This window comes from Amblyomma maculatum, chromosome 5, assembly GCF_055883805.1.
Source record: "Amblyomma maculatum isolate TAMU_Amacu chromosome 5, ASM5588380v1, whole genome shotgun sequence".
Lineage (NCBI taxonomy): Eukaryota > Metazoa > Arthropoda > Arachnida > Ixodida > Ixodidae > Amblyomma > Amblyomma maculatum.
The window spans coordinates 33,674,252-33,688,458 of record NC_139348.1 but is presented as its reverse complement, the minus strand read 5'-3'; the positions used below and the strand labels follow the sequence as shown (position 1 = coordinate 33,688,458).

Sequence of the window (14,207 nt, the reverse complement as noted above, 5' to 3'; positions counted from 1 at the left end):
TCGTTGCTACAACCACGCATCCATGTTCCAACGGCTGGCCTAACCAGAGGCGCATAAATGTTCAACCGTGGACGTATCAATGATCCAAGAGAGGACAGATTTTCACAATATTTGGCGCGAAGTCGATAGCTACCAGTGCTCAGTGTTAGAGAAATTCTGCCTTGATCATGCACAATTCAGTGTTTCAGGTGTGGTCAGTAGCAATAAGTTTGAACAGTTCGCTTTTTAAGACAGCGGCGCCAGCGATGGACCGGCGGAGCGATTTTCCACGCTAGAAAGCCTACCTAGCCTGTCTTGCTAGAAAGCCTACAAAGGCGGCGTTTGACATTGAGCTGCTTTTTGTGGGCCCCGTAATTGAAAGAAACGTCTTCAGAAACGCGTTAAATGTTCCAAAATGCATTCTCTTCAACAGTTTCACTCCAGGCTGTCAAAGCAGGCGGACGTTGATAAAACAGTTGAGCACTCCAGTCTTTAGAGATCTGTATAATCGCCTTCAGTTTTTAAAATTATTGGAATAGGTCACTTTCCGATCGCTGGGACATAGACCCTCATGACAGCGCTGTCACGTGAATAAGGACCACACCAGACCGAAAGCTTGTCTCATATAACATAGCTAACCAAGGTATAGCTTACAGCATTGTGTTGATTTTTATGGTGCATAAGCGACTAATGCTGCCTTGCACCAAGAGCAAGGTTTAATGTATTTATTTTGTGTGTAGTGACTAAAATGTTCTCTAGGATGTAGCTTGTTTAGGAACATTTTAGGAAACCAAAAATGCAGGAAATTTGCCCGTCTCTCTTAGTATAATGCTGGGATGGAAAGGGATCTGTTGCAAAATTGTACAAAATGTTTTCCTCTTATTTTCTCGACACTGGCGCACGTGTAAGATGTGATTTATTGTTAGTTCATCGCCACACTCCTTGTATATTGATTTGTCCTCTTTCATAAGTATGAAGCTGTGTGTGAGGTGTGGGTATGTGTTTTGTGAAGATGACCTAAAATGTCGTCCATGTTGTGCTTTTGATTAATGCATGATTTCCATTCCTCGATGACAAGTTTGACAAGTATAGTTTGTAGTTTATTTCAATGTTTCAAAAATCCTGCCATTTCACTCTCACTTTTCTTTGTACAAGCTTCTTGGTATCTTCATGCAGCAAATTCACCCTCTGTAATTTAGCATTGCGGGTTATTTCTTTTCATCACCCTTCAAGACAGCTGGCCCGATTTCATAGAGTGTAGGATTTCTGACGGCAGGAACTCCTTGGAAGTCATAGAAATAAATGAGATCCACAATCATGAGCTATCTAGGGTATGCATATACATGTCCATCGCTCAGTGGAATTGTGTCAGTACGCTGTTAGAACAAGTCTTGTGGTAATAACACCCATTGTCTGAGGTGGTGCTTTGGGCATTGAAGTGTTATGTAACTACAGGTACTGACAGAACTCTTGATCATGTTATGGGATGATACGATCCTTGCATCATATAGGTATACATTTGAGAATCTGCAGTGCACCACTTGACCATTCATACTTGCTCGCAAAACTTTCCTCTCTAGGTATCCCTGATAACATAATAACATTTGACATTTGGCAGCAGCGGGGTCACGCTGGCAACTCGCCGTAACCGCTGCTCTGAACGTTTGCAGTTTACCTGCTTCGGCGCTTGTGCTGGCCAGAGGACACCTGTGGACGCGCAACAACAATAAGGAAGCCTTCAACTACTTCGATAGCAGCGCATGGACAATGCCCAGCTCATCCTGTACCTGGTGACGTCACTATCATCTGTGCCCTGGCCGAATTCCTGCCTATAAAAGGACCAACGGAAACCTTCACCACCCACATTTGGCAGCAGCGGGGTCACGCTGGCAACTCGCCTGCGTGCTAACCGCTGCTCTGAGCGTTTGCAGGTTAGTCTTGTTTATCTAGTTTCATTGCTGGACCACTAGCAATCCCCGCAGCTGCCAAATAACTTCGTTCTGTTAACATGGATGAAGATAACTTGCAATGCTTGGTATGTGGTTCAGATGTTGATTGTAATCCCTGCCTGAATTGTAATGAATGCCATTTTGTGTACCACACGGGAAAAGGTTCCGGGATTCCAGACAGCCAGTTTCTTTCAATGAGAGAAACAACAAAAAAATTTTGGCGATTCCAAACATGCCGCACGGGTAACGCTCGTGGCGCATCCAAAGACAAGCCCAAGCCAGACTCTTCCGGAAGTCATGTGCCTGAGAGGGATAATGGTGAAGCGTCCGGCATTGCCGTCATTTTGGCAGACATTCAGTCCAAGCTTTCTGAACTCTTTGGACTGAAAAACACAGTAGAAAACATTGAATCGGCTGTGCAGCTTATGTCTGAAAAATATGACAAGATCTTATCCGAAATGACACGGCATGAAACCGAAATTAAAGGACTGAAAAGAAGGATGCAGGCCCTTGAACTTCGGGAGGAGTCTGAGCTGAACACTGTTAAGGAGCAACTAAACGACCTGGAATGGAGGAGCCGTAAACAAAATTTAGAGCTCCATGGCATTCGTCAAGCAGATGATGAAGACTTAGCTGAAAAGGTAAATGAAGTGGCTAAAATACTCAAAGTTCCTGTTTTGTGCCATGATGACATCCTCGCCATTCATCGGCTTCCGGCTAAAACTGGAAAGACACCAGGTATTATTGTACGATTTTCAAAGCAACAAACAAGAGAACAGTGGTTTCAGAAGAGACACGACCTAAGGAATTCCATATCTTCAATCTATATTCAAGAAAACCTCACCAAGATGTAAAAGGATCTGCTTTTTGAGGCGAAGAAATGGGCTAAAGCCAATGATTTCAAATACGTCTGGCATAGGAACGGTCGCATCCATGTTCGGCGAGCGGATGGGGAAACCGCTTAGCGTATTCGGTCTTTGAGCGATCTTGACAGTGTCGCCGTCAGTGAACCTTAATTTGCCATCTTTTATGGATCGAGAGGAATACATAAAACCTAACAGTATTAATGACTTCATTGGATGTTGTTTTGCAAACTCTATTAAAGTGTTCCATGCTAATATGCAGTCCGCTAGAAATAAAACCACCAGCCTAGAGACTTTATTGAGCGAGCTCAATGTTGATTTTAGCGTAATAATGTTAACTGAAACTTGGTACGAAAATGAAAATGATTGTTGCAACATACCTGATTACACGGTCTGTAACCTTAATCGTAAATATGGGAGAGGAGGAGGTATTTTTATGCTAGTAAAATCTGATGTAGATTCTGAACTGATCCCATCATTTACACAATCAACGCGGGACTCCGAAGTGCTGTCTATACTTTCTAAAAAAAATTGTTTTCGCTGCAGTTTATCGGCCACCAGATGGTAACCTGCGGACGTTCTTTGAACTCTTTGAGGCCTTGCTTAGATTCACTAATGACAACAACTTGGGTTTTATCTGTGGCGGAGATTTCAATATCAATATGCTTATACCTACCACTGCAGTAAATGAGTTTAAGCTAATGCTAGATACATACTCTATGCACAATACTAGTTCACCAACTCGGGTTACTCCAACATCTTCTACTTTGATTGATCTTTTTATTACCAACTATAATCTTAGTCAAGTTAAGGCTGGAGTCTTGTCCTATGGTCTCAGTGACTACCTGCCCATATTTCACTGCGCCAGGCTTCAAGGAGTACATAAGCTGCCGCCCCGTGAAATCACACATCAACCAATTCTGCCCTCCCAGCTAAGAAGATTCTACATTGATATGGCAGTCGTCGACTAGTCCGACGTGTTCGCAACTTCGGACGCGAAAGCTGAGTATCAGTTATTTCTGCAGAAGTTCACCCAGTTGTACACGAAGCACATCCCTTTGAAAACATTTCGGCGTTCTAAAAATATTAGGAAGCCTTGGATAACCAAACAGCTGTTGGCGAAAAAAGTCAAGAACAACCTATTTAGTAGGTTTTTAAAGACTCGGGATCCTGCATTGCTTCAAGAGTTCAAGAAATATCGAAACTGTCTGAACAAAGAAATTAGGAAAAGTAAGGCGTATTATCTAGAAGACAAGTTCAGTGCAGTTCAAGACGACAGCAAGCTTACGTGGAGAAGGCTTAATGAAGTCCTTGGCCGGTCATCCACACCAGCTTCTATTGAAGAGCTTACCATAAACGGTTAAATAGTACACGGCACTGCTTTAGCTGATTCCTTTAACGACCATTTCACAAATCTTCCAGTGCCTTCTCTGAGACATAGCAGTGACTATTTAATTAGCACAATGTCATCTAGTAGTTTATTTCTTTCTCCTACTAACGCTAACGAGGTGTACGCGATATTTATGCGCCTAAAAATTTCAAGTGCATGTGACGCACAGGGAATTCAAATAAAACTGGTAAAGTTTGTTCTGGACATTATCTCTCCAGTTTTGGCTTACATATTTAACCTATGTATCAGCTCTGGTACCTTTCCTAAAGATATGCAATTAGCAAAAGTTAAACCCATATAGAAAAAATGTGATCGAAATAGGCTAAATAATTATCGCCCGATTTCGATCTTACCGGTATTTTCTAGGGGACTTTAAAAGCTAATTCTTGTGCGTTTTCAATCCTACTTTGAAAAACACGCCTTCATTACTGATGCTCAGTATGGATTCCGGAAATTTCGCTCCACACAACTCGCCCTCTTGGACCAGAAGGAATACATACAGAGAAATATGCATGGAAATCAAGAAGTTTGTACTAGGTATCTTTATAGATTTCACCAAGGCTTTTGACTATTTGAATCGAAATATACTTTTTGGAAAATTAGCATCTTATGGTGTTCGTGGTAAATCACTTGATCTTATTAAATCATATCTTTCAGATCGTTTTCAGTATGTTGATGTAAATGGCTTTTTTTTCGTATAATGCACAGGTACACCTTGGGGTTCCCCAAGGTAGCATTACGGGACCTTTCTTATTCAACATATATTTGAATGACATTGTTAGCATCGATGATAGGGCTAAGTTTGTAATCTACGCCGACGATACAAGTATTTTTTTCACTGCTGATACTTGCGAAGAACTGTTTTCTTTAGGTAATTCGTTGTTATCTAAACTGGGTGTATGGGCTGATCACAACTATTTATTAGTTAACCGCTCAAAAACAAAAGCTATTATCTTTCGTTCCAAAGGAAAGCATGTTACACCAGATCTGGCACTTACCCTAAACAACAACCACATAGAAATCGTTACCGAATTTAAAACTCTGGGAGTTGTATTTTCAGAAAATATGTCTTGGGACAAGCACGTGGATTGTGTATCGTCGAAACTTGCGTCAGTGATAGGCGTTCTATACAAACACAGAGATTTTCTCCCAAAACACTATTGCTCCTTCTGTACAATTCCCTTTTCTTATCTCACCTAAGCTACTGCGTTATGGTCTGGGGAACGACTACAATTAACAATATACAAAAGCTTGCCAGGCTACAACTGTATCGTATATAGCACGGCGGGGCCCTCGCATCAGCAGCGTGTGTGACGCGGCCGATATCTGTATCGCAATCGAGGCATGCTGGCGAGGGAACACTCCCTCTCCACCTCAGTGTATAAGTAGCCGACTGATCAATAAACGGGCATTCCTTCTGCTCCCCTTGCTCGGTGCCTCTGGTCAAGCTTCGTCCGCGGAACACAACGATACATGGTGTCAGAAGTGGGATGAGCGTCGACGTCCGGTCTGGGTGAACCAAAGATACCACTGCAAGATCGGCCCAATGGATTTCCTGAAGCCACCAACACCGCTGAGCTCGGCCGGGGAAATTGCCAAGAACTGGCAAGCATTCAAGCAAAGGTTCGAATTTTTCCTCGCCGCATCAGAACCAACCGACAAGCCTCGATCAGAGTCGTGCAAGGCGGCACTTCTACTGAGTGTGGCAGGCGAGGAAGCCATCGAGATCTTCAACACGTTCAGCTTCGGCGAGGGCGAGAGCAAGAGTGACTACGCTACGGTCATTAGGAAGCTTGATGCGTACTGTGCGGCTCAGCAGAACGAAGTGCATGAGCGCTACGTCTTCCGCACGCGAGTCCAGGCCCCTGGTGAGTCGTTTGAACCTCTTCTACGAGACTTAAAAACCCATGCACGAGCATGCAACTTCGGCTCTCAGATGGAGGCAATGATCAGGGACCAAATTGTTTTTGGTACAAATGACGAGAAAGTTCGGGAAAGTTTGCTGCGTGACACCACACTGACGCTACAGAAGGCTGAGCAGACTGCTAAAGCAGCTGAAGTGGCAGCTGAGCAAAAGAAAGTATGGACATGGGAGGAAAGCCACATTGATGCGATGCACAAGGAACACTTGTGTAGACAAAGAGTGTTGCCCAGACGTAACATTTGTCGTAACTGCGGACGTATGCACGCGCCACGAAGCTGTCCGGCATTCGGAAAAACATGCCGGAAGTGCCAACGACCTAATCATTTTGCTATCTGCTGCAGAAAGGCTGCCGAGGTTGGCGAACTTCACGGCGCAGAAGATAACTTCGACATTCTGGATGTATCGCGCAGCGTGGCAAGCCAACACGACTGGACAGTGCGTGCCCAAATCAAGAACATGCCGTTCGAATTCAAGGTAGATACAGGAGCGCAAGCAAATCTACTACCCTTGGGATGCTACCGTAAAATTCGCCTCAAGCCGCCCCTGAAACCCAGCAGCACGGTGTTGCGCTCCTACGGCGGCGGTGTGATCAAGCATGAGGGTGTCATTCGTACAGAAGTAGCACTGGGTGACCGCTGTGCTGTCCTCGATTTCTTCGTGGTGTCCAAGGGGCGTCAGGCCATTTTGGGCCTACATGCCAGCGAGACGCTGGGACTCGTGTCACGCGTACATACAGTTTCACAAAATAGCTCCAGGAGATTACAAAGACGTTTCGCCACTTGTTCACAGGAACCGGGTGCGTGGAAAGGGTCTATCGGATGGTTCTGCGTGACGATGCTACGCCAGTAGTCCAAACAGCCCGGCGAGTACCGCTGGCCCTCCAGGAGCCCCTTCAAAAAGAACTAGCGCGCATGGAGCGCGCCGGCATTATTGCCAAGATCACAGAGCCCACAGACTGGGTAAGCCCATTGGTCATTGTGCGAAAAAAAGACGGGGAAGATTAGAGTATGTATCGACCCCAGGCGAATTAACCAGTGTATCAAGAGGGAACATTACACAATGCCGCGACGCGAGGACATCGAGGCAGAGTTAGCAGGTGCTAAAGTTTTCTCGCGCCTTGACGCAAACTCCGGGTTCCATCAAATTCCGTTGGACGACGACACCTCCCGGATTTGCACCTTTGAAACGCCATTCGGGCGCTACAGATTTCTGCGCTTACCGTTTGGTATATCATCAGCGTCAGAGGTATTCCAGAAAACCCTGAATGAAATTGTTGAGGGTCTTCCCGGCGTCAGAGTATACGTCGATGACGTGCTAGTTTGGGGGTCGTCTAGAGAGGAGCATGACATGCGCCTGCAGTCGGTACTGCGAGCAGCAGAAGGCGCTGGATTGACATTTAACCCGGAAAAGTGCTCCATTGGTGTCGACAAAATAGTTTATGGGTGACGTAATTGGCAAGGACGGGATACAGCCAAGCCCATCACTGATAAAAGGCATGACACAAATGCCACCACCGGCTGATAAGCTCGCGGTACAGAGAATGCTGGGCGTCATGAACTATTTCAGTAAGTTCATGCCGTCGTTAGCCCAGAGGACCACCCTTCTCAGAAACATTATCAAGAAAAGTGCTGCGTTTGCCTGGACGCCCAATCACGCTAAAGAGTGGAGGCAGCTGTGCGACAGTCTAAGTACTCCGCCCTTGCTGACCATTTTCGATCCAACAAAACCAACAAAGGTGTCTTGTGATGCATCGCGAAACGGAATCGGGGCCGCGCTATTGCAGTGTCACAACGACACATGGAAGCCGGTAGCATACGCTTCTCGAGCACTGACAGAGTGCGAACAGCGGTACTCGCAAATTGAAAAGGAGGCGTTGGCGGTTGTGTACGGCTGCGAGAAATTCAATCATTTTGTTTACGGTCGATCGATTATCCTTGAGACTGATCACCATCCCTTGCTTGCTATCTCGCAGAAAGCCATTGGAGACATGCCCCCACGGTTGCAGCGGTTTTTTCTGCACCTTCTTCGCTACGACGTCAAAATGCAGTTTACTCCAGGAAAGAAGCTACTCCTCGCCGACATGCTGTCCCGGGCAACAACCGAGACCATCGCGGAAAACGACGTCATTAACGACGAGACTGAAGTTCACGCAGTGAGTGTGATCTCTTCACGTGTTACCGAGAGCACTTGGGGAAGGTTGGCAAAGGAAACTAGTCGTGATGAAGACCTAAAGCAAGTGTGTGACGATCTGGCGGACGGAAAACCATTTAAAGGACAGTGGAAGCCGTTTGAGGGAGAAGTTTCTCATGTGAAAGGCATACTCTTAAAGGGGTGCAAAGTTGTCATTCCAACTTCCATGAGAAAAGAAACCTTGGAACGAATTCATCAAGGCCATCTGGGCATTAATAAATGCGAATCAAGGGCACGGCATCTGGTCTTCTGGCCAGGAATAAACTCCGATATAGAAGCATTTATACAGACATGTTCTGCGTGCAGGACACACGCCTACAGACAGCCACCGGAGCCGTTAATGTTGCGCCCGGTACCTAATCAACCATGGCATCGTGTAGGCATAGATATTTTTGAGCATGGCGGACGGTCATACCTATGCATCTACGACGCACTATCAAACTTTCCTGAAGTAGAGCTGCTGAAAGATACTTCCGCGAAGACTGTCATTGAAGCAACAAGTGCGATTTTCGCCAGATACGGGATACCAGTGGAAGTTTGTTCAGACAATGGACCCCAATTTTCTGGCCATGCTTTTGCCGCTTTTGCTCGAACGTACGACTTCAACCACATCACTCCAAGCCCTAGGTACCCCCAATCCAACGGTCTGGCGGAAAAGGGCGTTCAAGTAGTGAAGAGGATTTTAAAGAAAACCATTGAAATGAATCAAGATTTTTGGCTCGGTCTTCTTGCTTACAGATCAACGCCAATGGAATACGGGCCATCACCAGGCGAGGTGCTTCAAGGAAGAAGACTTCGGACAACGTTACCCGACGTCCGGCCATCTCCAATCCACAACGTGCAGAAGCGTCATCAGACCGAAAATTCAAACCGACAACTAGCACCGCTTAACCCTGGAGACACGGTCCGCCTCAAAAAGGGGGCATGGGCGACGAAACGTCAAGTCATTCAAGTTTCCGGATATCCCAGGTCCTATAACATAATCACCGAAGACGGCACAATCTTGCGCCGCAATCGCCGGCATCTGCTGCCTACAAGGGAGGCGTTTCGACAGAAAGGCTGCTATCAGCCCGACAACAACCCCTGCCAAGTAGCAGATCACACCTCTTCAGAATCCAGCAGCCGGAATTCCACAGGGTCAACGGCCACAACTGCCAGCATTCCTGCCTCCGTCAACTCTCCTGCAACAGTACAACAGCACCAACAATCTGTATGCAGAAGATCTACCCGAGAACGAGGGCCGCCACAGAGGCTTGCTTATGATCGAAACTTTGTGCAGATTTCCTAGGTTCGGTATTTCATATCTATCCCATGTTTGTTTTCCTTTGAAAGAAAAGGGGATGTATCGTATATAGCACGGCGCGGCCCTCGCATCAGCAGCGTGTGTGACGCGGCCGATATCTGTATCGCAATCGAGGCATGCTGGCGAATGAACACTCCCTCTCCACCTCAGTGTATAAGTAGCCGGCTGATCAATAAACGGGCATTCCTTCTGCTCCCCTTGCTCGGTGCCTCTGGTCACGCTTCGTCCGCGGAACACAACGATACAACAACGTAAAATTATTAGAGTCATGACATACTCGCCGTATGATTCCAACACTGATGAATTTTTTCTAAAGCTGGCATTAATACGAATAGAAGATATCTACAACTTTAATTCATGTGCAACACTGATAAAAGATCGCAAAGCCAACAGTAATATTCTAGCCAGCTTAGCTGAACTTTCCATCAAAGAAACCTGCCGTCATGACACGCAAAATCCGGAACACTGGAAGATCCATCCCTACCGCACAAATTTCGCTATGCAAACTGTACGTTATAACATCCCTCACTTATTAAACATGTACCTAAATAATAACATTGACATCTTCGAGCTGAGCCTGAAACGCCTTAAAGATACTTTTGTGAAGAGTGCTGCGTTCTAACTTAAAATGACCCTAGCGACACAAATGACTGTTGTCAACCATTTCAATTCAATTTTAAGCATGCCTGACCACCTGTTTGTTAAGCTATTTTTGTGTTTTTCCGAAAAACTATAATGCTCAATAAATTTTCCTTTTATATCATGTTTCTTAGTGTCATTAACTTATTTTCTGTACCATCACTTTGAGAGCTGTCATGTTATGTATAGATGAGCAGAATTTTCATTTTTTTTAAATTTCCCCTGTGCCTGTGCATCGTACTTCCTGCGTTACTTTTGGCATTATTAGAAAGTGTCTTTGATACGTTATGCCCACACATTTTCGTGCTGTTTATTAGGTTGTGGCTGGGTATTTTGTACAGCGTGACACGCTGCTGTTTGTAGGGGACGAGGTCCAGTCAAGCTGCGAAAAGCGGCTTTTTACCTCGTCTCCACCATGTTCAATGGAAATAAATATTTTATCTTTATCTTTCATCTAACCTGGATCAATCAGTATCTTCTTGGACGCAGACAATTCACATCAAGCAATGGCTACCGCTCATCCCTTTCTGACGTTACATCAGGTGCCCCCCAGGGCGCCGGCTTATCCCCGCTACTCTTCCTCATTTACATCAATGATCTCCAAGCTAAGATTGATAATAAACTAAGGCTATTTGCGAACGACTGTGTCCTCTACAGTCCCATTCGTCACCTCACCAATAGCCACCTACTACAAAAAGACATTGATGCTATAGGCACATGGTGTGACACTTGGCTCATGCCTTTCAACCTGGACAAATGCCAACTCTTCTCTCGCAAACGAACAGTAATTCAGCGTTTATACACCATCAACGCTACCCTGCTTGCCGAAACATCATCCTACAAGTACCTTGGATTACATCTTTCATCTTCGTTATCTTGGGTCAATCACGTCCAAACAATATGCTCTGATGCCTCACGTGTTCTAGGTTATTTACGGCGATACCTCAAATCAGCATCCCCGGAAGTGAAAAAACTGGCTTATCAAACTTTCGTCCGTTCCAAACTAGAATTTGCATCCTCAATCTGGCACCCATCTCAAGCCTACCCCACCGCCGAACTCTAAGCCATCCAAAATCGTGCAACCCGCTTCATCACTTCTGAATACTCCAAAGAAATCAGCATTACTGCGCTTAAACGCTCTATCTCCCTGCCCACTCTAAAGTCGCGCCTCATCATCTCCCGTCTTTGCCTACTGCACAGCTTCTTTTACCACCCTGCTTCCAGACACGGTTTGCTGCAACCACCCCTCAGAACATCCAATCGCCTAAGCCACAGCCTCCCCATAGCAGGTATCAGGAGCGGCACTTCAGCTATGAACAGTTCTTTTTTCCCCAACGCGATTACTCTCTGGAATGCCCTACCTAACGACATAGTTACATGCGACGATCGCAAATCATTTCGCACAAAAATCGCTAGTCATTTCCAAGATGTGTAAGCATTTCATCTGTTTTACCATCAATCATTCATTGGCTTTCAACTTTGCTTGCCGCCGCGCATGCATTTGTTGCTTTTCTGCATTATCCCACGGATACCTTGATGCTCTTTATTTATTTTATTTTTCTTGCCTTTTAAAATTTGTAGTGTTTGTGTTAACTATGCCTGCCTTCATCAAGATTCTATTTACCCCAACTGTAGCCCCTCCTTATGTAATGCCCTCGGGCCCTTAAGGATGAAATAAATGAAATGAAATTTGCAACCAGTTTGTGTGAAAATGTATTTTTCATGCATGTTAACCAGTATTCAACAGATGAACCCTGTGCACAAGCCAAAAGTGCCACGAGCCAAATGTCACGAGGCGACACGACATGGCAGGAGCTGTTAAGTCAAGCTTACAAAGTTATATTTGAAATATGTTCTGGGACGTTTCAGCTCCGATTAAGAAAGGTTACTCTTAGGCCATGGAGGCACGATTGTACAGTTTGGTTAACGTGAGTCTTACAGAGGTCTATTCCAGGTTGTCTGTCACATAACAGGGCAGCCTACGACCGTATGCTAATGAGTATATCTGAGATAACAGAGACATGAATTAAGGAATTAGTAATTAAGTTTGTAGCAAAGGGCATGTAAATAACGGGAATCCACAGTGGGATCTGCAGACAAGAGTCATTAACTCTGGCACATCATACCTTTACATGTAAAGATTAGGAGCCTCCCTAATTTTTTGTCTGCTCAAAGCTTGTCATTTTCTTCGTTCTTCCAGGTGAGGAAGATGTGAAATGAAAGCATCGAAAATGCCAGAGACCATCGTTAACAAGGATGCTGATCCCAACAGCGTAAAAAGGAATTTCAGAAAAGATGGGTGACTAGTAATGCTGGCAACAGTTGAAGCCAAGTGGAAAGGCATGAAATTGAAATGCAACGTATGCAGAGATATGTTGCGAGACGACCAGTCTCTGGTGTGCGACATCTGTCTCCGTTAGTTTCATCAAGTGATTGGCCAAAGCAGATGGGGCTTGTGGTTTTGGGAGAAGTGCAGTGTAGTAGCCAGCATAGATATGCAACCTTGCCCATTAATAATTGGAGTGGAGTAAGTGCATTGTTTTGTTTTTGTAGGATGTTCAAGGTTTCCATGCAAATATTATGAGAAATTTCTGTGAATATAATGTGCAATAAAACTAGTGTTTTCTTGCTATTTACTTTTCCTTGTATACGTTAGTTCTGTGAAGGAAACCGCAGACTAGAAGGAAATGTAATGGCATGAATTTTGATACTTGGCCCCGTTGTGCTGGCTCAGTAGTTAGAGTGCTGCTGCTGAACCCATAGATGCCGCTTTGGTTCCAGCCACAACAGGGGCATTTCAATAGAGGCGAACCAATAGGCCGCCATGCACCGTGCGGTGTCAGCGCATGTAAAAGAACCCCAGGTGGTCGAAATTATACCGGAGCCCTCAACTATTGTGTTCCTCATAGCCGTAGTTATATTCGGATGCCAAACCACATATTATATATCACATCATACTCTGAGTAAGATGCTATTCATGGTCAGTTAATCATACACTAAATGACCAATTTTTTTTCTGCATGGTGCAAAAGCTGTTGTACAATTTTACTTTAGCCTTCATGAAAAATATCACACTGGCTTCACATGGCTTTCTGTCAACCCTTGGTATGCGTCACAATCCCACACCCGAGTATGTATTTGTCTAAGGGCACCTATGCATGCAAGGAGGGGACCGTTACTTTCCATTTGTCAGAACTGAATGCATGATCCACAGCATTTTGTAATTCAACTGCCTGCTATTTGAACTGTCCAGCATTGATGCAAGTTTCAAAGAGCTGCAATTAGCAAATTATTCCAAGCAGGAAACCATGCCAAGAACTGCTTCGGTTTCATCTTTAACAACTGTTTGAGAACTAAAATTAGCCAAATGTTGCAAACCCTAGATGAGAGGTTACAAAATCTAAAAAATAACACATCCTACCTGTGCGACTGCCATCACTGGCATTAAACATCACAACCTTAGGGCAAGTAACCGAACATGCCGCTTAGATGTCGCAGCGTGTACGTACATGCTATACACGTCAACCTTTCTAGCATTAAAGCTGTTGCATGGCAGACATTCATGTTTAGCTTTGGACTGACAAGTTTAAACGTGTACCATTTGTGTTTTTCTAGCATGAAAAACAAAGGAAACTAAGGAAAAACGAAAAAAAATGAGCATAATATGTTGAAAAAGCACTAGTCTAACACATAAAGCATATTCGTTCCTTTATTAATGAGAAAGTGGCCTTCGACATTAGTACAAAGCCTGAAAATTTAGGAAAGTGCTGTGCCAGGCAGCTATTTTACAGAAACCTGAACCATTTCACCTGTAGTAATGTGCGGTGTGGGTTGGGCACTTATTTTTCGGTCCACGTCAAACTGTGAAAACTGTGAAACCCATTTTCCGAGTTTTGAGCTCTGTAGTGCAGTCTAACAAATTGTCGACGACATATTTTCGTCTAATTGTTGCACAGCGCGTGTAAATAAA

General features: G+C 44.8%; 1 long non-coding RNA gene across 1 annotated transcript in view; it reads left to right on the top strand.

Annotated features, from left to right (window-relative positions):
* LOC146187989 (uncharacterized) overlaps positions 1-12,974 on the top strand; it is a 14,353-nt gene extending 1,379 nt beyond the window's left edge. Inside the window, exons 2-3 of the long non-coding RNA XR_014707458.1 lie at positions 1,650-1,910; positions 12,438-12,974. This is a non-coding gene — a long non-coding RNA (uncharacterized LOC146187989). The remainder of the gene's footprint in view (positions 1-1,649; positions 1,911-12,437) is intronic.
* Positions 12,975-14,207: the final 1,233 nt, after the last annotated feature.